At 44.9% G+C, this 23,884-nt stretch overlaps 1 pseudogene; it reads right to left on the bottom strand.

Moving 5' to 3' along the window:
* Window positions 1-15,832: 15,832 nt before the first annotated feature.
* Window positions 15,833-16,178, bottom strand: LOC119049939 (methionine-R-sulfoxide reductase B1-like; annotated as a pseudogene).
* Between the last annotated feature and the right edge of the window lie 7,706 nt (window positions 16,179-23,884).

Below are 23,884 nucleotides of genomic sequence, written 5' to 3' on the forward strand. Positions count from 1 at the left end.
GGGGGCAGAGGTACTCAAAGTGTGGCCCTGCACCGGCAGCTTCCAGGTCTTGTTAACGTTCACATTCTTGGGCCCCGGCCCAGATCTGCTGAATCAGAGACTCTGGGGTGGAGCCCAGATATCTGTTTCCAGACGATTCTGAGTCAGGCTCAAGTTGGAAGACCACTGTGCCAGGGAATAGAAGCCGTCCCTGGACAGATGGGAAGTAGTGGCATTCAGCATCCAGTTGGTTCACCATTGAACTCATTCCTCTTCAATTCCCTCTCCCTGTGTTATTTGCTCAACAACCAACAAGTGTTTACTGAGTGACTACTACTGGCAAGCCAGTGGCTCAGGTCATGTGGGCATAGGGTTGGTCTGAGCAAGGGCTCGAGAATTTGCATTTCTGAGAACATTCTGGTCTGGGGACTGTATTTGGGGAACCACAGTTTAATGACAAGAGCAGCGGGCTCAGAAGTCTTTGTGGTTTCCAGTGGAGAGTGCAGCCCAGGCCTTTGGGATCCGTGTGGCAGTGATACCTGATTCTGGAACCTTCCTGCCTCCTACTATGGGCACTCAGGAGACATGTTTATTTGAATTGAACTCCAGTCCATTTATAAAGAGATTAAAATAACATGCTGTGATTTCATCACCCAGAGGTTAGGTGATTCAAAAGCCAAAGCAGACAAGCAATTATTAAAAGGCTTCGGAGAAAATTGTCAATAGTCATGGAAATTTTGGCCATAGATCAAAACACCTGCTTCCTGCTCTGCATCGAGGGAACCTGATCAATACCACTTGCATGCAGTCATCCACCTCTTGTTTAATTTACCATTTATAAGTTTGGTTGGTGCAACGAATCTAAGCAATTCTGGTGCAAAGAATAAATAAGCAGAACAGCAAATCAAACTGGATTTGTGGGTACAATTATACAGTAAGAAATCTTGGTCCTAGAAGCAGAACTCTAATTGCAGATTAGAATACAAATGTCTATTTGTATGTCACACACACTATACCTGCTGACTGTAAACAGCTGCTTTGATTGATCTGATTGCATTGCTTGGGAAGGTAAGAGCTGGTTTTTGCTTTGCAAAGCCTTTATGTCTTGTAGAGAGAATGGGTGAGGCAGCTTAGTATGGTGGCAAATACTGAAAGTTTTGGGGTCAGGCAAAGTTGGCCTCCAAATCCTTTATACCTTGTGGGACATTTATTTGATTTCTCAGGGTCTCATTTTCTTCACCTTTAAAATTGGGACAGTGCAACCAACTTCATGGTGTGGTTTTAAGGATCAAGTGGAAAAAGGTAGGCAGGCACATAGTAGGTGCTGAATATATAGTAGTTATATCTAAGCTCCCAGTCGTAGAGGGCTGGGCCAGCAGAGTCAAGGAGGTGAATAACACCACTTATAGCCTTGTACCGGGGCCTTCTCTTCCCACTTAGGGATGCTCTCTGTTAAAATGCGAGTGGGTGAGCCTACAGTGGAGGCACCCTCAGGGCTATGAAAGTTCTGTTACTCCCAGGGCAGCAGAAATGGTGGCCTAGAGCAGGAGCACCAGACAATCACACCGGAGAACCAAACACAAGGTTCCTGCAGTATTGACAGAATGGCCTCTGCAGACTTGGCTGTAATAAGATGTGCCTAAACTTTGAAAGGGATGCCCCATATACATGGTAGGTCCATGTTTGCTACAGTCACTGGGCTTGTCAGATGCGTTCCTCCTGGAAAACTGTCTGAGCTTGTTTGGTGGCAGAGCAATCGGGAGAAAGAAGGGTTTGGGCTGAAGGAGGACCATCCTCGGGTGGGCGGGTGGGGGCTGCTGCTGTGGCAGCGTGGGGGTCTGTGGATGGAAGAGTGAGGAAGAAGGGGTGCCTGGAGAAGTGGGGAGGGTGGATGTGGGACCTTGGAGACTGAATGTGTAATTTTTCTGAAGAACGATCCTTCTGGGTGAGTCCTACTGTGAAATGGTTTTCAAGAATCATGGGTCAATTCTCTCACTATGTGGCCCTATTGCCTAGAGAGTTTATAATTGAATGTGAGAATCTAGGAGATGAAAAAGTCAGCCAGTGGTTGTGCAATGGATGTGTAGGGGAAAGAGTTGAGGCCACGGGAAAGAGACTGGGCCTTGTGTTTGGTCCAGATCTGTGACTTCAAGCTGAGTGGCTTTGGACGAGTATCATTGATCTGTTACTCAGGTCCTACTGTAAGGTGGGATTAATAACATATCTATCTCACAGGCTTGTTGTGAGGCTTAGCAGTGGTAATGCAAAGAAGCGTTTAGCTGAACGCCTGATTTATGGCAAGCATTAAATATTAACTGGTATTATGATAAAGAGTTTTTCTTTTTGGAGCCCCTTGGATGGTTTTTTCGCGGTGTGACTTTGAAGAGGTCACCTATTCTTTTTGAGACCTAGTTACTTCAGCTCTTTAAAAACCGAAATAGCCCCTGGGGGCCTCCCGGTGGGGCCAAGGGTCGGAGGGACTGCTGTCTGTGCTGGGTGTGTTCAGACAGAGCCGTTCATTAGGGGGCTTCATTGGCGCATGTGGGAAGGCTGGAAGGGGTCTGAAGCTCATCAGAGGTTTTTTTGGAAAGAAGCGTGTCTTCCGTTTAGACTGAGAGGAAATGGGGAGGGGATGTGGTGTAGCACACCTAAGGCAGGGCCGGCTGGCGAAACTTCGTGGTTGTATTTCTCAAACCACTGGCGCGGGGCCCAGACTTGCAGCCGGGCCTGCACTTGCACCTGTCACTTATGTCCTCGCTTGACTTCGGGTTAAACTGCTGAGGCAGCCATGGCAACTGAGTCCTGGGAAGCGGCCCTGCCATGATACGGACCCACTTTCCAAATTTTGCCAATTTTCATTTATTAAATCATTGTATGTTTATCAGTATATTTTAGGTGAAGGGAATTCAGCAATGAACAAAATACATAGAAGTCTTGCTCTCAAAGAACTTTCAGTCTCGTAGGGGATAGAAGCAGTAGACAAATAGTAGACTACACACATGTCTAATGAAGATTTTTCGCTGTGAACTGCAAGTTCAGAATGCTGTGAGACGGAACAATAGACTAAAACCCAATTTAGACTGGGGATCTAAACAAGAATAAGTGAAATGGGAGTGAGTGCAGATGAGAGAGGAAAAGGCATCGACCGGAGTGGAGACTGGCCTTTATTTATATTTTTAAACAAAAGCCTTCCTTTCACGAACAGGCATTGACCATGGGAAAAACAGTTCCCTTCTTCCTGATGTTATTGTCCTCTGAATGGGCATACATTGTGCTTCCCCCACACGATTCATTTACCTCCCTTCTTCAGTTACGGCTGACTGAGTGCATTTGAACTTCAGGTGCCCACCTGTACGGAGGCTTTGGGACTCTTCTGCTCTCCAGGTGTGTCACCTCTGCTCTTTCCACCTTGATTCCACTTGGTGGTGTGGCACATTGTTCAGTTTCTCCTGTTGTCACACTGTGTGCTAGTTGGCGTGTGGCCCGTCTCTGTGAAGGCAGAGGTGGCGTCTCCCCAGCGAGAGTCTGGGTGAGGCTGGGGAGTGTTTGGGCTCAGTGAGCCATCGTACAGGGTGGGCAAAAGTAGGTTAACAATCATGATGATGATGACAAATAGTGTAATAATTAGTAAATGATAATAAAAGAATGAACTCGGTGCCTTACACACTCACAACCATGAACTTTCTTTTGCTCACCCTTGTAGATCTCATCCTCCAAACTGCTCACCCTGAGTGTGGTGAGACTGAAGCCCAGAGGAGTTAAGGAACCCCACTAGCCCCTGGATCTGCGTTGAGGACTTGGATCATGTCTCGTTATTTTATATTTGCATTTATCAGGGTGCTTGTCCCAGAGTCAGAATTTAACACTTACTTCCTTACTGATTGTTCATTTCTTTAGTTGGACCATGTACGTACTGTTTCATGTCCTCCCTTTACTCACTTCCAGCATTGGCTGTAGCAGGTGGAATCATAGGGCCCTTCTGAGTGACTCGATTATCTTATTTGTCAGATGAGTATAGTAATTTAAATGAGCAATCATTTATTAAAAACTTACTGCATGTCAAAAACGCTGCAAAGCTTTGGGGGTAGAAAGCTGGTAAGACAGATCTGGTCCCTTAGTTAGGGGGGCATGAAGTGGTAAAAGCTGGTGAAGAGCAGTACAATATAGCAAAAAAATAACTGTAATAAAGGGTTGTGCAACATATAGAAACACAGAACAGACCAACTGGTTTTTCTTGGGAGAATTGGGGAAGTTCATTAACACTGTCTCTACTCACTCACTCCAACTTTGTATTGAATGAGATAATGCAGTGAAAATGTGGTGGAGAATAGAAAGGACTGTGTAGGAACACACCACCCAAGTGGATGGTGTTGCGATTTGGGAAGCTCCAGAGAGAGGTTGTAGGAGAAGATGATGGGTGGGCAGAGAAGGGGAACACTCTTCATTTTGGATGAACCAGTAAATTTTACACAGAAAAAAATGCAGGTCCACCGCTATAGAACCATCAGAGCTATAGCTACCCGGCTTGTAGACTGAGCTTTTTGTCACAGGAATGATCAAACCTGTTATTCTCATAAGGCAGCTGAAAGCTGTCTGCGACTTAGTCCCACTGGAAGAAGATGGCTGGGGAGACCTGGACGAAAGAGCAAACAGGATATGGGGGAGGGGGACCCACAGCAATGGCTGTCTTTTCCCAGCTATGAACTCTGTCAGGCTGGCAAGAGGTTCACTTCTCTCCTCTAGTCCCTTTAATCCTGGAATCACGGAGATTTGAATAGTGTGTTGTTTTGAAATAAGTTGTTTGCACACATGAGCAGCTGTCGTAATGAAAGCGCAATGTTCAGAGACTTACTCCTCCATTAGGATTCACAATAGCATGGATCAAAGGACTGCCCCAAACAAAATAGTTATGTGTAGTGAAAGTCTTACATTATTTCAAAAGGCATTCTTAAACAGGCAAACAAAAAACCCATCGTGTTGATTAGTGTGACACAGTTGACACTTGGTTCTGTCCAAACTCAGGAGGGACATCCAACCAAGAACTGAGAGGGAAAAGTGACCACAGGGCACCCTCTGGTGGTGAGGCAGACCCACTACAGTTCGTGGCCTGAGTCCTTGTCCCTGCGGGAAGGAAAACTGGACATCTCAGGTTTTTAGAGTCCCACATGTACAGGAGCGTCTGTCTGTTAAGAGAATATTCTGAGGATCTTCTTGCTGAACTGTGTTGAAATAAAACAGGCAAGCAGTGTGAAGTCTTCCATAAATGGCTCATTATCGGGGTAAAGATGATGCAGGAACAGCCCCACTATAAATCACTGTGGTAAATAGCTGCCTGCACCAGAACTAAAGGGGCCCTCTGGCTTCTACAACGTTATCTCCTTCCTCCACTTTGCTGACATTAACCAGCAAGGGGTATTCTTTCTTTGAAGTTGAATCTGTGCTATAGCACTGTGGAAACAGCAGTAACTGTGGTACCCCCGCTCGCCCCCCACCCCACCCCACCCCTCACAAAGCCCCATTATGGATTCCCTCTTTATAGCTTTGTGAGCCTTGGGGAAGCACAGATGGAAACAGGAAGGTTAGAAAGGAGATAATTTGAACGACCTGTTGTCCTTTCACCCCAGGAGAGACGCCTGTGATACTGATCAATAAACAGATGTCTCATTGCTGTTGGCAGAAGTCCTTTGAGCAACAAAGGGCCTGTGATTTCTGGGATCGTGACTGGAGTCAACTTCAACACGGTGCCACCTCACCAGCAGCACCTTTAAAATGACGGGGGGGGGGCGGGGAGGGCAAACAGCACCTTAGTGCAGCCTGTTCTAATCCTTGCCTAAGGCTGACTGAGACACCCCCCGCCAGCTGGAGATGACTGCCTTGGCGATTTGCCAGGACTCTCCAAGTTTGTGCCTGGAAATCCTTGGCCATCCACACGATCCTTGGGCTTATGTTTGTGCGCTGTGACACAACAGCAAAGCCAGGTCACAAAGTATCGTGTCTGGCAACTCCCACGTGGCAAATACCTGGGGCAGACATTCTGTGACTGCACCAGAAGTTTGAGATGACAGTCCTGGGTTGATTGCAGCTTGGGTCTGTGGTCTCAGGTTTTGCCTGCCTTTGCTTTAGACATTAGATTCTTTTTTTTGCCTAGTGGGCCTCTCAAAATCAGTCTTTGGTGATGGGTAGATAGAATGCACAGTGGCCAATAGTGGATTTACTCTCACACAAGCTTCGTTGCCACCACCCCTAGATCCTCTGAGCAGCGCTGGGTGAGTTGGAGAGGAGGACAGGAGGGAGGGAGGGGGCAGAACGACTCCTGGTGGTGGAGTCTCCTGCAGCCGAGATACGGCCTGACAGTCCCTGGGCCCCAGAGAACTCTGGGTCTGGCTCCACCTCACTTGAAGCAGAGCATACAGTATATGTCTCCACATGGGCAGCCTGGAAGGATCCACTTCTAGCCCATTTTGCTCAGGGCCTCTGACTTGAATGGGGCAGAGAAGCAGGGGTGGACCTCATAGGCAAGTGGTGACCTCCAGTTGCAAGGATACCTCAGAGGGAATCAACCAAGCCAGCATTTTTTACTTTTCTTTTTTTAAACAACTAATCCAATCCAAATCTTTTAGACATTTAAGTCATTTTGACACAACACACTTTTAACCAAAACATGCAAAACCAATGTCGATAGTTATTGCATCATTGCAAAACCACTTTTATAACCACTTAAGTTTTTCAGTTTTAATATTTTAGCATTAAAACAACTCCAGTTCATGATATTCTGCAAATCACTATGTCAGAACACTTGTTTATAACTTCAAGGCCTCCCAAAATCACCAAAGGGGAAAACAAGGAAGTGGTCTAGCAGGAGTGCTCGGGTAGGTCCTCAGCGGGACTTCCCCACTGTGCTACTGAAGAACGTTGCATCACCACGAAAAGTTCTTTCTCTGGAGATCCTCAGGAAAGTCTCTTACTGAGAAAGTTTTGTGGTGAATGTCCACAGATGTGTGGGACTACTGGGCAGGGTGCGTTGAGTGAGCTGGTCTGTTCTGTTGTAGACGTCTGATTGTCTCTAGACATGAGGCCACCAGGAAAAGTTGCTAGTCAGCTCCAGTTAATAGCTGTTTCCTTTAACTCTCCCGTAAAGATCTCCCAGTGGGTGGATTACTCACGTGGACAGCTCTGGATGCCACCATCCAGCTGGGCATCCGGTCTACACGCAGCAAGTCATGGGACTTAGTCTAAGAATACTTTGAAACTGTGTGACCTTATCAGCAAGAAGGGATGCTCTTTCATTGTTGAAATTTCAAGTTGTCAGCATATTCCAAATTGCTCTTCAGGTTTGTTAGAGGCGAGGCCCAGACTGAGAATCCAGGGATGGACATACTGGTACTCCTGCACCATCTCCTTTAAGAAAGGCCAGGGTTTCAGCCCTGAGGGTAAAGCACAGATTTGTACATATGTGGCTGGTGCTCACCAAACACTCACTGAGGTCTAGATTCTAGATCTATTGCTTTCACTTCACCTCTGTTGTGCAAACTAATTTGTGATTTAGACTCCTTGCCTGAGGGTGTACACATTGACCTAATTTCTTGCCTATAATGTGGAACCACAGCTTCCCCTGATGTGTATCACGTCTACTGATAACCTTTTCATCATAAGTTTAGGTAGGTTGTACCTGGTCTTTGGGGATGGGGAGCTCCAAGAACTCAAACTTTTAAACTCTTCCAGATAATTTCCCTCCTGCCTCTTATTTGGGACATTTCATTGATGAACTCAACAAGTATTATCGGACACTTACTACATATCAGGCAGTAGGGATATAAGAATAAACCATAATTTAAATTTATCTAAGTGGGGTAAGAGCCAAGCAAGCAGCATCATTTCTTCTTTGACCCCTCCTCCTCAGAGAGTGCCAGGGTGGGGCAAACTGGGCTGCCCTGCCCTGGCAAATACCTAGGTCTCCGCCCCTTACAACATAACAGGTGCACTGAGAAACAGAAATATGGCCCTAATGAAAGAACAGAGAAAAACTCCCAAAAAAAGAGCTAAGTGATGAGGAGATAGACAACCAATCTAATGCAGAATTCAAAACACTGGTAATCAGGATGCTCATAGAATTGATTGAGCTAGGTTTCAAAATGAAGGAAGAAATGAAGGCTATACAAAGTGAAATAAGGAAAAATATACAGGGAACCAACAGGGAAGGGAAGGAAACCAGGTCTCAAATAAACAATTTGGACCAGAAGGAAGAAATAAACATTCAACCAGAACAGAATCAAGAAACAAGAATTCAAAAAAAAAAAAAAAAAAAAAAAAAGGAGAGGCTTAGGAACCTTCAGGACATCTTTAAACATTTCAACATCCAAATTATAGGGGTGCCAGAGGAGAACAGGAATAGCGAGAAATTGTAAACTTATTTGAAAACATAATGAGGAAGAACTTCCCTAATCTGGCAAAGGAAATAGACTTCCGGGAAGTCCAGGAAGCTCAGGGAGTCCCTAAAAAGTGGGACACCAAGCACACACCAAGGCATATCATAATTACATTACCCAAGATGAAAGATAAGGAGAAAGTCTTAAAAGCAGCAAGTGGAAAGGAGAGTGATATCTACAAAGGAGTTCCCATAAGACTATCAGCTGATTTCTCAAAAGAAAACTTGCAGGCATGAAGGGACCTGAAAGAAGTATTCAAAGTCATAAAAGGCAAGGGCCTATATCCGAGATTGCGGTGTGCAGGAAAATTATCATTTAGAAAGGAAGGGTACATAAAGTGCTTCCCAAATAAGGTCAAATTAAGGGAGTTCATCATCACCGGGCCCTTATCATATGAAATATTAAAGGGACTTATCTAAGAAATAGAAGAAGATAAAAAACTATGAACAGTAAAATGACAATAAACTCATAACTATCAACAACTGAACCTAAAAAACAAAAACTAAGCAAACAACTACAAATGGAACAGAATTAGAGAAATAGAGATCACATGGAATGTTATCAGTGAGGAGAAGGAGGGGAAGAATGGGGAGGACAAAGGTACAGGGAATAAGCATAATAGGTAGGTAAAAAATAGACAGGGGAAGGTTAAGAATAGTATAGGAAATAGAGAAGCCAAAAACTGATGGCTTCTCTACAACACATGAACTGATGGCTTCATGTACAACCCATGGACACGAACGAATGGGGGGGAATGCTGGAGCTTGGGGGGTGGTATGGGGCAGAGGGGGGATAAAAGGGAGAAAAAAATTGGGACAACTATAATAGCACAATCAATAAAATATACTTAAAAACAATAATTTATATGAATCTTCTTAGATATTTTGTTTTAGATGTTTGCCAAAGTAATGGTATGGAGGAGCTTGTGATGGCAAGCAGCACTCTTTTACTTCATTGTTCACCTTCCCTAGCTTCTGCTTGAATCTACTGTATTTATGATTTATTTCTCCCAGTGGTTACCTCCTTATAATATGTTACACCTCTGTCTCTTGATTTATGAACAGTAGATAATATTTTTCTCTCCCACTATGGAAAATGAGGATTTAGCTCGTTTACTTATATACACCATGCCCACTTCATTTCACCTCTCCTCTTCCTCCTTCCCCTCAAGATTTGATAATTATTATTGTCAAGATTTTATTATAGGCTTCCTTCTCACTGCAAACAAAAAAAGATCACAACCCAGAAAAAATGAGAGTCTCTACCAGAGAGACTTACAAATGTTTTTTCCTTTGGGTGCAAAATTTCTCTGAATGTCATTTTTGTGAATGTTGCTTGTGGTCACTCACTGAGGTCTAGATTCTAGATCTATCGCTTTCACTTCACCTCTGTTGTGCAAACTGATTTATGATTTAAACTCCTTGCCTGAGGGTGTACACATTGACCTAATTTCTTGCCTATGATGTAGAACCACAGCTTCCCCTGATATGTATCATGTCTACTGATAACCTTTTCATCATAAGTTTAGGTAGGTTGTGCCTGGTCTTTGGGGATGGGGAGCTCTAAGAACTCAAACTCTCAAACTCTTCCAAATAATTTCCCTCCTGCCACTTCCACTCACTCACCCTTACAAAGCCATGCTCTTTTGTCCTCTGACTATTGACTTTTCTCTCATTTCTAGGAAAGCCAAGAGATTTTTATCTTTGGTGCCTATTTGATCAGTGTTGGGTGGCATGATGCTATAAAGAATGGAATCTCCTTGAGAGATGTGATGGTTGATTCTCCAACATCCATTGCCCAGACAGATAAGCCAGTATGTGATTTAGCAAAGGGCAAGTGACTCTCCTCTGAACACGGAGACACGAGAAGAAGGCTGCTAGGGATTTCTTGGAAAGGTAACTTGTCTTACAAGCAGGGAAAGAAGATTTTTCTGTATCCTCTGGCCTTGTCATGCTGATGTGATTTCTGCTGCAGCCATCTGCAACCAGGAGGAATATGAAGACAACTCTGAGGATGGCTGGAGAGACAGCTGGAGAGAAACTGGGTCCTTGGTGAATTCACTGAGTGGCTGAATTGGGCAACTGTGAGGTCTACCTCTACTCTGGCCCTCTAGACTTCTGTCATGTGAGAGAATATGTTTCCATATAGTCAATCTGAGTCAAGGTTTCTGAAGTCAAAGTGACTGATACATTTTCTGAAGTCATTTTTGGAATCAGTGTGAAAGGCAGCTCTGAGAGACTAGCAATGTCTGTCAGATGGATGTATGAACATTCACCAGCCCATGCCCTTCTTTTGTTTATTCCATTCTTACGACCTTCTCTCTTCCCCAGTGTAGGAGCTTAAAAATCCACCTGGGACATAGACAGGAGTAGAGCACACTGCAGCCTATTGGAAGCACCAGATGGGTGGTGCTGACAAGATCACATGTGAGGCTGATCTGGCTGATGCGTGTGCTGCCCCATTCAGGGGGGTATTGGCTGATTTGAAGGGCTAGACTACTGTCCTCTTTGTCTGACCCTCGCTGATCTGTGAACAGTGCTCCAGAAGCTGCAAGCTTGGTCAAAGAGGACGCCCTTTGAGAGAAAGAGCTGTCTTGTGGTCAAGGGTGCAAAGTCCTTGTACCGATGATCCAAAGAAACAGCTTTTGAGCTGCTCTGCCAACACTTTTCTATGAGATCTCTCTTAATACATTTCCTAGGCATATAAACAAAAAGTATAAGAAGATGTGTGGAAACAGTGGGGATATTTTTTATTTAACTTGGAAATAAGTTGGAGGGACTCCACTATGTTGCTTGTAAATTCAACCAAGATTTAAAGTGAGCCCTGCACATAGGTGTGCCTGGCCTACGGAAGAGTTCATGGTGCCCCTCGGAAATAGACTCATACTTTTTTTTCTGTTTGCAAATTGATTAAAAATGTGTACGTATTGCAAAGTTCATTTATTGATCAAGACCAGAGTGAAAAGAATAGTTTCTCTAATTAAAACTGATTGAAGCTGTAAAAGTTTAATTAATTGGATGCATGTCACTTCATTTCCATGTTATGCTGTGCATGGTGCTGTTTTCATAATTAACGTTTTGTGTTGGGGTGACTGGTGTCTCTCTAATTAGCAGTCTGAAGGAAAAGTGATGAATGGGCCTGCTGAGCAGGCAGAGTGGGTGGAAAGAGGAGCCCACAGTCCCGTTCCCTGTGGCCTGTTTCTTGCCATTTTATCATCCTTTGTTCACTGAATGAATTTCTGGTGGATCTTCCCAGAGACCGCTTCACTTGTTTCCCACTGTTTCTTCACCAGAGGACCGGAAGGCTGTGTGGCACCTCTAGAGATGGCAGGGTGAAGACCCCCACCGGCTGGGGGAAAGCCACTCCTACGGCTTTCACTCTGAATCCGCCCACATTCACTGCAGTTGCTCCCAGCTGGCTGACCAACACGGGCCCACTTAACCAGGACAAACTGTTACTGACCATCCACTCAGGGCAATGCATGGTGATGGGTGGGTGTCTTTGAGTCCAGACTGCATCTTTGTACTAGACATGTGATCTTGGGGAAATTACCTAAGTTCTCTGGGCCTCAGGTTATAAAATAGGAATACCTAGTACACCTGTTCTGAGGATTAAACAAACAGTAGGGATGACGTCCTATTGTAGATTGTAACGAAAACTGACCTCATCCTTGTGTCCTACTCCTGAAATTTGTACTCTACTTTGGAAATAAAATTCATTTTTCTAAATGAAAAGTTGATCATATGGATGTTTTGCTGAGACCCTTAAATGCACCCTCTTGCCCAGATGATGTTTCAGCTTTGCCATATAGGATGCTAGTCCCTGCATGAACTGGCCCTGTGTCCCTGGCAACTCCTTCTCCTGTGGCTGTCCCCTTTCCCCCTCCCACCACTGCACACCCACTCCACCCCCAATCTCTCTTACACCTGAGTACAGTATATTCTTTTTCTCTTCTGCCCAGAAGGCCCCTTTTCACAAAACAAAACAAAACACAAAAACCCTTCCTTTTTTTCCACTTTCATCTCAAATAAAGCCATCTGTCTTCCAACAGATTACTTTTTGTTCGAAGTCCCTTTGTGACTAGACAGGAAGTTCCCACAGGCAGGGGCTGTGTCAGTGTGCCTAGCAAGAAGTAGCTTTTTAACAGAGGGTTTTCAAATGATGGATAGAAAGAACAAGAGTTTTCTTTATGTGGGATTTCTCTTTAATACCTGCTTCCCACAACACTGCTGGCTCCTTTCGGGCAAGGAACACTTCTGTTTTGTTCTCCTTGTTCCCTGTTTCTTGGCACATGGTAGGTGCTCAATAAATAAACAAATAAAATTGGTACATCATCTGGTCTGCATACCTTAGAGGTTTGTTGTGAGGGCAAATTGATGATGAATATAAAATTTCTTCAAGTTTCAAAATGATTGGCAAGGTTATTTATAGTAGAACAAAGTTGGAATTGACATTATTGCCATGATAATTTTTATGATTCCTGGAAGGTATGCTCTTTCCTTTTTAAAGTAGATTCCTGAGCAGCATGACCTCTGAGTCCTTCTGCATGTTATCACCACAACCGGAAGTGGTGTTGTGTGTGGACTGGAGGATCCTGAAGCCTTTGCTCCCCAATATTGCAATGGAGCTATTTGCAAGTCTTGTTCTTTCTCTTTAACAAATCCCATAACCCTCTAGTTTTTCTAATATGCTATTCTCCTAGCTTAGTGGCATGTACCATAAATAATGCATTCAGGTGATTTTAGAAAATCATTTTATGTCCAGGCACTTGTCGAGAGTCTAATCAATATTTATACTTGTTCAAGGGGTTTCCTTTTTTTTCATTAAGAGACATTTTCTACTTTTCTTTGTATGAGTGTTTGACCTTGTATCAAATAAGTCTTTCCTCTGGTGGCAACCTCCCAAGCCCAGTGGTGAAGATTGTCACCTTGCGCCTTCTCAATAATTAGGAAGCGAGAGCTCACAGACAACATGGGCTGATTCCAAGTCCCATTTTTGCAAGCTCTTCACATTTGGATATAGTTCAGAAAATTGACTAGGTCTGCTATCTTCAGCCCAACACCAGTGCAATTTCTATTAGCAATATTTATAGTGCCAGGAGCTGGAAATTCTAAAAAAAACAAGGTGATTAAGAATAACTTTGGATTCCTGGCTGGTGTAGCTCAGTGGATTGAGTGCGGGCCTGCGAACCACATGATCGCGGTTTGATTACCAGTCAGGGCACATGCCTGGGTTGCAGGCCAGTTCCCAGCAGGGGACGCACGAGAGGCAACCATATATTGATGTTTCTCTCCTTCTTTCCTTCCCTTCCTCTCTAAAGATAAATAAATAAGATCTTAAAAAAAGAATAACTTTGGATTGGCATGACTAACTTGTTTCAGAAGCCTTCTTCCTCCACACAAAAAATTGATATTAATTAAAAATTGTCCAGCCCTGAACTATGTCCGCAGGTGTACCTTGAGGCTGATGGAAGAAGAAGGAATGCTGGCACCAGGGAGCTTGGTTGTGAGGTGTGGGGGTGAAGGCCCTGGGTGCCTGCGAGTCCTGGTCCCAGGATGGCTCTGCCCCTGGTTGGCTGTGTGACCAAGGGAAGTCACTCAACTTTTCTGAGAGCCTGTTTCCCTGTCAGTTGAATGAAGAGACTGGCTCAGTGGTTCCGGGCAACTTTGGCATAGCCAGTCCACAAGCATAGTTACTGCACTCCTACCTTGTGCCGGCAGGGTGCTATGTTCTGGGAGCATAGCCATGAAGGAGACTCACTGGCCAAGGTGCCAGTGCAACACTTGGGTGCACTCGTCCTCAGTCCCACAGCACAGCCTCTGTGCCCATGGGACTGGCTTGCCCACAGCCATCTTTTCTTGTAAACATTTAGGCCTGTGTGTGTGTCAAGCCTGGGTCACCAGTTCAGGCTCCTGCTCTACGGGGCATCGGTTTCCCTTCACCAGGTTCTCGTTCCTGCTGACTGACCTCAACCTAATGGAGAATATAAAACTTCTAAAAACACTGTCGAAGAATAAGAGGAAGAGGGCAAAGATTACCCCTCTCCTTCCTGAGTTACCTTGACCCTGCTCTTTAGCCAGGGATGGTGTGAGGTTTTAGGGCCACAGAGAGGAAGTTACAGCCAGTTGCACAAAAGTTCCTTTCAGGGCAATGGCATGAGGAGGGTCCCTCTCATCCTAGCAGATAACCTGTGGTTTTGTGCTGTGCTGCTCAGAAAGTGGAGGCAGCTTTTCTAGCTGAAACAAGTTTTGTTTGCCTCACCAGGCAAAAAAGAAAAGCAGTCAGGAAAGCTTCGAGGCACATTGCAGGAGCAGAAAAAAGGCCAGGGGAGGTGCAGGCGGCAGTTGAGTGGTGCAGACCTGGGACGCTGAGACCAGACCCCATCTGTTACCCTATTTCATGGTCTTAAATTCTGGCGAGTGCCAAACTCACCCATAGGGCTTGTTCAAGCTCAACTTTGTTGTTCCTGATTCAGTAGGTCTGTGTGGAGCCCAAGAATTTGCTCTTCTGACAAATTTCCACGTGATGCTGTTTCTGTTTTTCATTCCATTGTACTAAAGAGAGTGACTTGAATGGAGTATGATCTTTTTCTTCCTGGGTTATTTGTTTATTCATCTCCCCCTAATTACTTCAGAGAGGAGTCGAGATGAGAAAGAAGGCTTCAGTGTCACCCACCTTCCCAGATGGCAAGAGCAGTAAAACATGGTCACTGTGCCCTGGGAAGGTGTGGACTGTGGGCTGTGAGCTCCAGGGCCCCCAACCTGTGCAGTCAAGGTAATGGAACAATCGATGCCATCTTAAGCCTGAGTGAGGCAAGCAGCAGCCATGCAGATTGTCAATCAGGGCTTGGGAGTGTAACCAAGAGACCAGAGATCTATCCCTCAGCCTGCTCCCACCACAGGTTGCAGGTTGTCAGCACCATGGCTGTCTGGAAGGGTTTAACCAGAGTAAATCAAGCAGTGACAGAGGCTGGAGCAGCAGGCTGGGCTGCCTCCATTTGCATTCTGTCTCCTAGCACAGCTTGAGGAGATGGGCACCAGCTTTGGTGAAGGCCAGAGTCTGTCTCAGAACCAGGTCCCACAGGAGTGAATCCTGACAGCCAGGGAAGGGGCAGTGGCTGAAGAAAGTAAAGGTGGGATGCACCATCATTCACTGATGAGCCAGGCCTAGAGCCTACCTCCCTGGGATCAAGATGAGCTGAGCCCTGAGCCCTCCTGGCCCATCCTGACAGTGGGATATGGGTTATTGGTAGAAAACCAGTACTTTTCCGAAGGAGGACCAGTGCAGAGCCAAGGCCTTGGGAGCCTTTCTGATGTTTCAGCTGTGCCCCCTTCCCTATCTGAATGTCTGGGGTTCCAATTCCAAGTTAGGTGGCTAGAGTGTGACCACTGTGCGGTGCCCATCAGCGTTGGCTGAGGGCTGCCCACCTACTTCTCCCGAGAAGCAGAAGTTTCTTTGCCTTTGGGGACAAACTTCAGTGAGCTGATGAATATTCAGAAGCATGACTGCCCCCACTTAAGGTTATCTTTTACCTAAGAAACTCATGGCCCAGCTCATTGCCATATCTGCCACAGGAAAACTGCAAGGCTTCAGGCTGATTGTACTCTGGACACTTGGCTACACCATCAGCATGGGTAGTCTCCATGAAGGCTGACTGTGGGGATGAGTGTGTATATTTTGGGCGGCTGGAGAAGAGGCCGCATCCACACTTGGTGTGCCTGGATCAAAGTGGTTCTGGAAAACCTCGCCTTCAAAGAAACTGCAGAACGACATGGTAGTGACAGGACTACTGCACTATCGATGCTCCCGATATCGATAGATGTCGACAGACCTGAGGCCAATGACTGATGACCTCCTTGCCTGCGCCTGGCCCCATGTCCTGAGGCTGCTGAGTACCATCTGTATGGGTATAACAGTGGCTCAACCATCGTCCTCCTTGGAATAGTAATAAGCCAAGACAAAAGCCCTGGGTGTACTGAATACAACGGAAAGCTCAATAGCAATGAGACTGACATTAGAATGGTGTTTCACAATGTGGTTCACAAACCATCTTCATAGGAACCACCTAGGACCCTGCTGCTTAAAATATGGTTCCCAGACCAGCTGCATTAGCATCAGCTGGAGGTTGGTTAGCAACGCAGACTCTCAGGCCCCACCCCAGACCTATTTTTAAACAAGATCACTGGAGATTTGTAGGCACATACAGGTTGAGAAGCATCAGTCTAGGGTTTTTTCAGATGTGCCATTAGAGAGAGTGCGGTTGAGAGTAAGGTTAGAGAGCTGGGATGTATCATTATAATGCAGAATCACTGCACTCGGTATCCTTGCGGGTGGGACCAGGGGTGGGGACTTTGCCAGGAATGGTGGCTCAGGCCTGCACAGAGCGTACACTCCCGGAAGCAAAGCCTACAGGGAGGTAGGGTGATTTCAGTGTCGTCTGTCAGTTTTGACGGTGTCTTTTTGAAGATCAATATGCAACATACTTTTTTAGTTTTCCTATATGACAGAGAAAGTATGGAATGTTTGAGAATAATCACAGCTAGAAGGGAGGAGCCAGAAGTGGAAGAAGAGGACTCAGGTCAGGCTCCTGAACGGTATATGTACAGAGCTCAATCAGAATTGCCCTTAGGGTTTGGTGGGGGGCGAAATGAGAAAACTTGGCAGGATATTACTTTCTGCCAAGCAACACTAATAGTACTTCTTCCAAAAGGCATAAAACAATTTATTTTTAATGTCTTGATTGAGATAAAATTCACATATACAAGTTATCTATTTAAAGTGTACAATTCTATTGTATTTATATGCAGAGTTATGCAACTACCACCACAATCTAAGTTTAGAACATTTTCACCCCCAGCCCATATTCACTTTCAATTACTCCCCATCATTCTCTTTCTCCCACCAGCTTTGGGCAATTACCAATCTACTTCCCATCTCTGTAGATTTGCCTATTCTGGACATTTTATATAAATGAAATCATGCAGTAATGAGGTCTTTTGAAACTGGCTTCTTTCTCTTAGCATATGTTTTCAAGGTTCACCCATACTGTAGCGTGCATGAGCACTTCATTTCCTTCTGTAATAGTCCATTGTATAGATATATTACATTTTATTTTTTCATTCATTGGGAGATAGATATTTGGGTTCTTTTCACTGTTTGCTATTGTGAATAAAATTGCTATAAACATTCACATGCAACTTTTTGTACAGACCCATGTTTTCATTTCTCTTGAGTGTATACCTAAGAGTGAAATTGCTGGGTCATATGATAACTCTGGTTAACTGTTTGACAAACTGCCAGACTATTTTATAAAGTGGCTGTAATATTTTACATTCTCGTCAGCAGTGCATGAGGGTTCCAAGTCTTCCACATCCTTCCCACACCTTGTTATTATCTGTCTTTTTATCCCACTCATCCTAGTTGGTGTTAGTATCTCATTGTAGTTGGATTTGCATTGCCCTAATGTCTAAGATATTGACTAAGGCAGTTCTTGTCTTCAAGGAGCTCTCAGTCTAGCCTTAGGGGACATCCCTAAGTCTAGTGACAATGTTTCTGCACTTGTTTATCTGTCCACCTGTCCAGCGCATCCACTGTTGGATCCCTTTCTCCGTGACAAGGTCCTGAGAGGGGGTGTAAAACTTCAAGGAAGCAGTTTCCAACCTGGTGAACGTGGCATGGAAGGCCTTGTAATACCTATTGTGATTGTGCTTGCTTTAGAGATCATGACCTTTTTTGCTTTAATTATTATGAATACCCTGGCAGTGATTCAGATAGTGTGCCTGGACCTTTCCCTACTCAATGAACAGAATAATAATATTATACTAGAACGTCAGGGAATATAGGCACAAGGAAACAATCAGAACAATCTGAGAATTTAAGCTTAATCAATAACAATTATTAGAAAAATACCTAAGATAAGATAGAATACTCTAGGAAATCATGAGATAATTTTACTACTTTCTTAGAAGGAATTAAAGTATAAAACATGTCTATAAAAAGAACTCCTAGAGAAACTTAAAAGAAGTACTCTTGAAAGCCCCCTGTAACATAGGAATAGCCCCTCCTTTACTTTGAATAGGAATATATATCAACTAAATAGGCAAAGTAATAACAAAGGCTAGTTAGTTATTACAAACTGAATAGTCACTAGGGAGTCAGAATTTATGGTACACTGAAAAAACATTTTAAGCAAAAAAAGGTAGATAGCTAAGTTAGACATCACAAGGGCCTTATAATAAATCTCCTATTTTTTCTACTCAGTCTAGTGTATCCTTATGTCCTATACTAAATTCTGAGAAATTTTAATATATAATAAGATATTTTTAACTGTCTGATTAATGGCTCTCCTAGTTAAAATAATTTTTAACTAAATCTATGGGAACTTTTGTACTTTTACTGATTGCCTTTGTATTGATTTTTTCTGCTTAAATGATCATGTTATACTGCAAATATTAATCACTACCTGAAATGAAAATATAAAAACCTGCTTGTACTTGCAATAAACGGAACAGAGCTTCACTGTCCTTTGAGGCGTGTTGTCGTCTGTTACCCAGCGCCGACGCCTTGCCCTCACCTGTGGGACCCCCTGACCCGCTGCGGCTGGACCGCGGCATCCACCTGTCCAGCATCCCTGCTCCTCACAGATGGGGGTATTGAATTGCTACCTAGGAGGCCCAGTCCTCCCTTAAAATCTTGGACTTCAGAGAGAATCACATATGGAATGTAGAACCTCAACAGCAATAACCTCTGCATCAAATTACATCATTAATGCACTTCTTCTGGCCCCATTTCAAGGGCGAAAAAGCCCCAGGCTCTTGTTTGGCTCTTTTTGCCCAAGACCTAACCTGTGTCACACATTCAGCACCTGCCCACTGCCTTGCTTTGGGACCTAGCTCCTCCCTTTCTGCCCAGATTCCAGGTCTTGAAACCCAGGCTCCCTGGCTGGTTTACTTCCCATGGTGGTGGATCTCAACTCCCTCTTTTGCTCAGCTTGCCCTCCTGTCTGTGATGGGAAGGACCTAGGACATGAGGTCCCTCCAGGTGTGCCTGCCCAGCCCCTATCCTCTGGCCCCAGTCTCAGGAACTCACCCTGCCTCTGATCCAAGTGTTTCACCTGCTGAACCAGTTCCCTTTCCTTCCAGTATTATCAACATTTACTAGACACCCTATGCTGGTTAAGGATCTTCTGAGTCTCACAACTGAAAACACAGACCAAAGAGAATTCTCCTGTGGCTGAAAAGCTCAGCTGGCTTTTGGTTTGGACAGGGCTTTGGTAAGAGACACATATGGACTTTCTCATTCACCATTGCCTGGTGTTTCTCTTTTGTGATGATTCCTTTTTAGGTTATTCCTTGTGGTAGCAAGAGATGGTTACAACTGTCCCAGATCTTGTATCTTCTCAGCTTCATCTCCTATGGGAAAGCATGGAAATCTCTTATTCTAAAGTTGCAGTGAGGCTCACCAAATCTGATTGGGTCATATGTTCACCTGTAGTCCCATCCCTGAGCCAGAGTGGGAATTTGACTGGCTTGGGCCTGGATCCGATGTTCAATGTGTGGCACTGAGAGTGGGGAGGGTGCTCTCACAGGAGGAGGAAGGCTTTGGAACCCACAATTCCCCTGGATTAGTTCACTGAGGATGGAGAGTCTTGTGTGTCTTTCAAATCTGGGTGATGTAAACTTTTACCAGTTGGGCAATTAAACTGAAATCACCACTGAGGATGATGGAGCCTGAGAAGTTTCCCGAGGTCTCTATGTGAGTCTGGAGGTCAGTCTCCAGATTCTTTGGAAAGCCCAACTTCTCAAAGACCAGGCCCAGAAGAGGGTGAACTTGGGGAAATGCCTCCCATGTCTACTCCTTTCCCTGCCCTCTCTCTCAGTGGGAAGCTCAGGACTTCTTTCTGTTTTTCAGATCCTACTGTGTTCCCTATACCCTGTACTATTCTGGCTTCCTTTGAGTCTGACAGCTGCAGTTGCACCCCAAGTCTCTCTGTTTGTACCTCCTGTTAAACTGACATGTCCAAGATCCTAGGCCTTCTATAGCTCTGATCTCTTCCAACCTGGCAATCTTAACAGTGGTTCTGGGAAAACAGGCACATACACTGTAGTCCCTTCCCAGAGAGAGCTTGAGTTTCACTGAAGTCCTGGCCTAATGTTCAAAGACAGGCAAGTTAATTTAAGGGTCTAGTTGTCCTGGTTCTCTCCTTTCTTTGCATAGATTACACAGCATGCACATAAGCTGTGACTAGGGCCCTTTCCCAGGCTGGTCCTGAGTGTTCTGTGCTGTGTGGTCTATTGTAAGGATGGAGTATGCAGTTCTCATCTATGGGATTTCAGGCTCTGCTCCTGGACAATCCATCTTTATCACTTCTGGGGAGCTATTAATTTGTCTGTTGCTTTCCCCTTAACTTTTTCAAAGTAGGTAATGTTTGAGTAGTTCTAACTCCAAAAATTACAGGAGCTTGGAGTGTAGGAGTCTCTGACCCCTCCCCGTTCCCCATCTGTCCAATTCTTCACTGCTCACTAAAGAGAATGAAGGGTCGAGACAGCTTCTCCAGATGGCTGCTCAGTGGGCTCAGCTCCATTTATTGAACAGCCTACTTTTCTCCACTGATTTGGGAGCCTATTAGATTTCTGGACTTTGTGTTCTGTTCCACTGTCTGTCTATGCACCTGCATCACTGAGAGTTGAGGGCAGGCAGGAGCTCTCCCCTTCCTCACCCTGTCCCAGACTCCAGTTCGTCTCCTCCTTTCAGACCCAGTGCTGACACTACTAAGAACATTCTTCAGCATGATGTCTACAGTAGATACTACTATTCCCATTTTATGGGTAAAGAAAATAAGGAACAGAGAGGTTGAAGTAACTTACTCACAGCCACATAGCTGGTAGGTGGAAATACAACAGAAGTCCTGAGAGGGATACCTCATTGCCACACTGTCCATGTTATTTTTCAAAATGTGATTCTAATGAGCACTAATAACTATGGCTGATTGAGAGCTAATTGCTAGGCATGTGGTGAGTACCTTGAGTACTTTGCATATAGTGTCTCAATTAACTTACATTTGACTTATAATTGCCCTACAATGTTCATGTGGCCATCAGTTTGTGCACATGGGAAACTGAGGCTCGCAGGGGCTATCTAAACTACTAACGGCTACTGGGCTGCTATGTGTTGCTCCATTTTCACATTCACAATCAAGAATTCTTTCTTGTTCCTTTGATTTCATTTCCTTCAGCAGCCACCAGCCTGACAGCTGTTTCCAAAGGTGCAAAGGAGGGACGGGATCCTTACAACCTTCTCCCTGACCAGGACTCCCAAGGCAGCCCCACTCTCCTTGTGTGTTGAATTCTGAGGCTATGAGATTCTCTCAAACGACACGTGAACTCTCACTGCAGGGTCTCTGTCTTCTAGGGCAATTAAGTGTTGGTGTTGACACAGCTGATAGGGAGATCCCCATCAGTGAGAAGGAAAATAAGTGGTAAGTTGCTTAACGGGGGGATCTTAAAACCCAGACAGGGAAACTCAGTCCTGATGGGACAGGAGTGAGGAGCTTCAGATTTCTAAGTAGAGAAATAAGACACCAAAATGATGTTTAAGAAAAGTTAGTCACAGCATATATGCATTCTTTATAATCTCTGCAAAGAAAGGAAAGAAACAGGACAACTAAACCCAATGAACATTCTTTGTAAAGGCTTTGATCTTCAGGGCACTTTACTTTGTCCATGTGCTCTGAACCCCAGCTTGTCGGAATGGCCCAGTACCCCTCATTTTCCTCTGTGGACCAGTGGGTCTCTGTGCCCTAAGAGTCTAGGAGAACAGGGAAAGGCTTTCTCTTTTAGATCAATCTTTTATTCCAAAGTCTGGGGAAAATGTTATGCGGACTGAAGAACCCTTAACTCAGAGTACAGTGTCCTTCATGATCTGGCACCTGCCTTATTTTTCTGGCCATCACCTTCCACCTTTCTATACTGTGTCTCTAATCAAACTGAGAAGAGGAAGAGTTAGAATAGAAGGGGACTGGGCCACTTTCTGGAGTAATTTTGCCAATTGTAGTATAACTCGTCCTCTTCTTAAGTCTTGGCCGAGATGCACTCTTTTTAGGGCAGCCTCCCTTGGCCCTCTAAGGCGGGTTGGGGGCTCCTTCATTGGCTCCCCACTGTGGTCTGCCATCTCCTGGTCATTTCTGCTGGCTCTGTGATGGTCTGACAACTCATGTGTCCCCCTGGATGCTGAGTTCCTAGTGGGAAATGCCTGTGTCTCAGTTGTCCGAGACCTCACACACAGCAGCTGTCCAGAAAATGCTGGCTCATGAATAATGAAGTAACATTGCCATAGCCCAGCTGTCCCCATCTGTTGCACCAACTGACTAGTTGGCTTTTGGCTTCTTGAATCTCCTCCTTGTCATCCCAACAAGAAAACCTTTGCTCCCAAATCAGAAGTACAGGAACTCCTTCCTTCCCAGGAAGACCTTTCTTTCTGGATTCCTGACCTCATGCCTCCTAGGTCCTGGCTCTGTCAAAGAGCCCCCTCTCTTCAACACCCCCAGTAGCACCCCTCACAGTCTTCTTCCCATGTGCCAGTAAATAAAAAAGCAATGCCTCCACTGGCCATGTCACTGACTTCCTGAAGCCACCAGCCTGCTGTCACTCAAACCTCCTTCAGCAAACCTGAGTCAGGCTCCTCTGTGCCCTACTCTGGACTAAACTGCCACCTCTGTCTTCATTCTGCTTAATCCAGTTTTATAGCAAGAATCCTGCTGAGTCAGTTCAGCAAAAATCTCCCCGTCCTTGGAATCTGATCAAATTTCTTATCTCTTAATCTTATCACTCTGGGTTGCCTCCAGCAAGAACCCTGTTAGATCAGTTTATCCAGAATCCTCCTCACCCCTGCTGTTTTCCTTTTAGTAGTCTTCATCTGCTGACCCTACCCTGCTCCTTGACTGTAAATCCACCCTTACCCTTAATGTATTGAGTATTAAGCCCACTCTTTCTCCCCTAGTGCAATGCTCCTATTGCCATGGTCCCTCTTGAATAGTCTTCCTTTCCACCTTTTACAAGGGTCATGAATTATTTTTCTTCAGTGACAACCCACGACCTCCATCCGACCTCGTGCACCTGTCTTCTCAGGTGCCAACACCACTTCTCCACCACTTTGCACAGACCCCACCTCTTTTCTTCTTAGTAGCACTTCAGACTTTACTCTGTCTTGATTGATTATTCCCTTCTTTAACCTTCTGTGATTTCTCAGCATTTGGTTTTTCTCTCCTCCCTAAGTTTGTTTACCTACTTCTTAAATATAGATTCTCCCAACCCCAAGTTTACATTTTTAACCTTCTGCTCTTCTTACTCTGAGCACATTGCCTCTCCAGGGACTAATCCTCCAGGCCTCAAAATTATCAGAGCCTCTTAGACAATGCCCAGAGCTTGTGAACTTAGCTCAGGATCCCTTGTTCTTTAGGGTGGTGGCTGAGCCCCAGGTGT

The sequence above is a fragment of the Artibeus jamaicensis genome, unplaced genomic scaffold (assembly GCF_021234435.1).
Source record: "Artibeus jamaicensis isolate MK-2021 breed Jamaican fruit bat unplaced genomic scaffold, CSHL_Jam_final contig_1284, whole genome shotgun sequence".
Taxonomy (NCBI): Eukaryota; Metazoa; Chordata; class Mammalia; order Chiroptera; family Phyllostomidae; genus Artibeus; species Artibeus jamaicensis.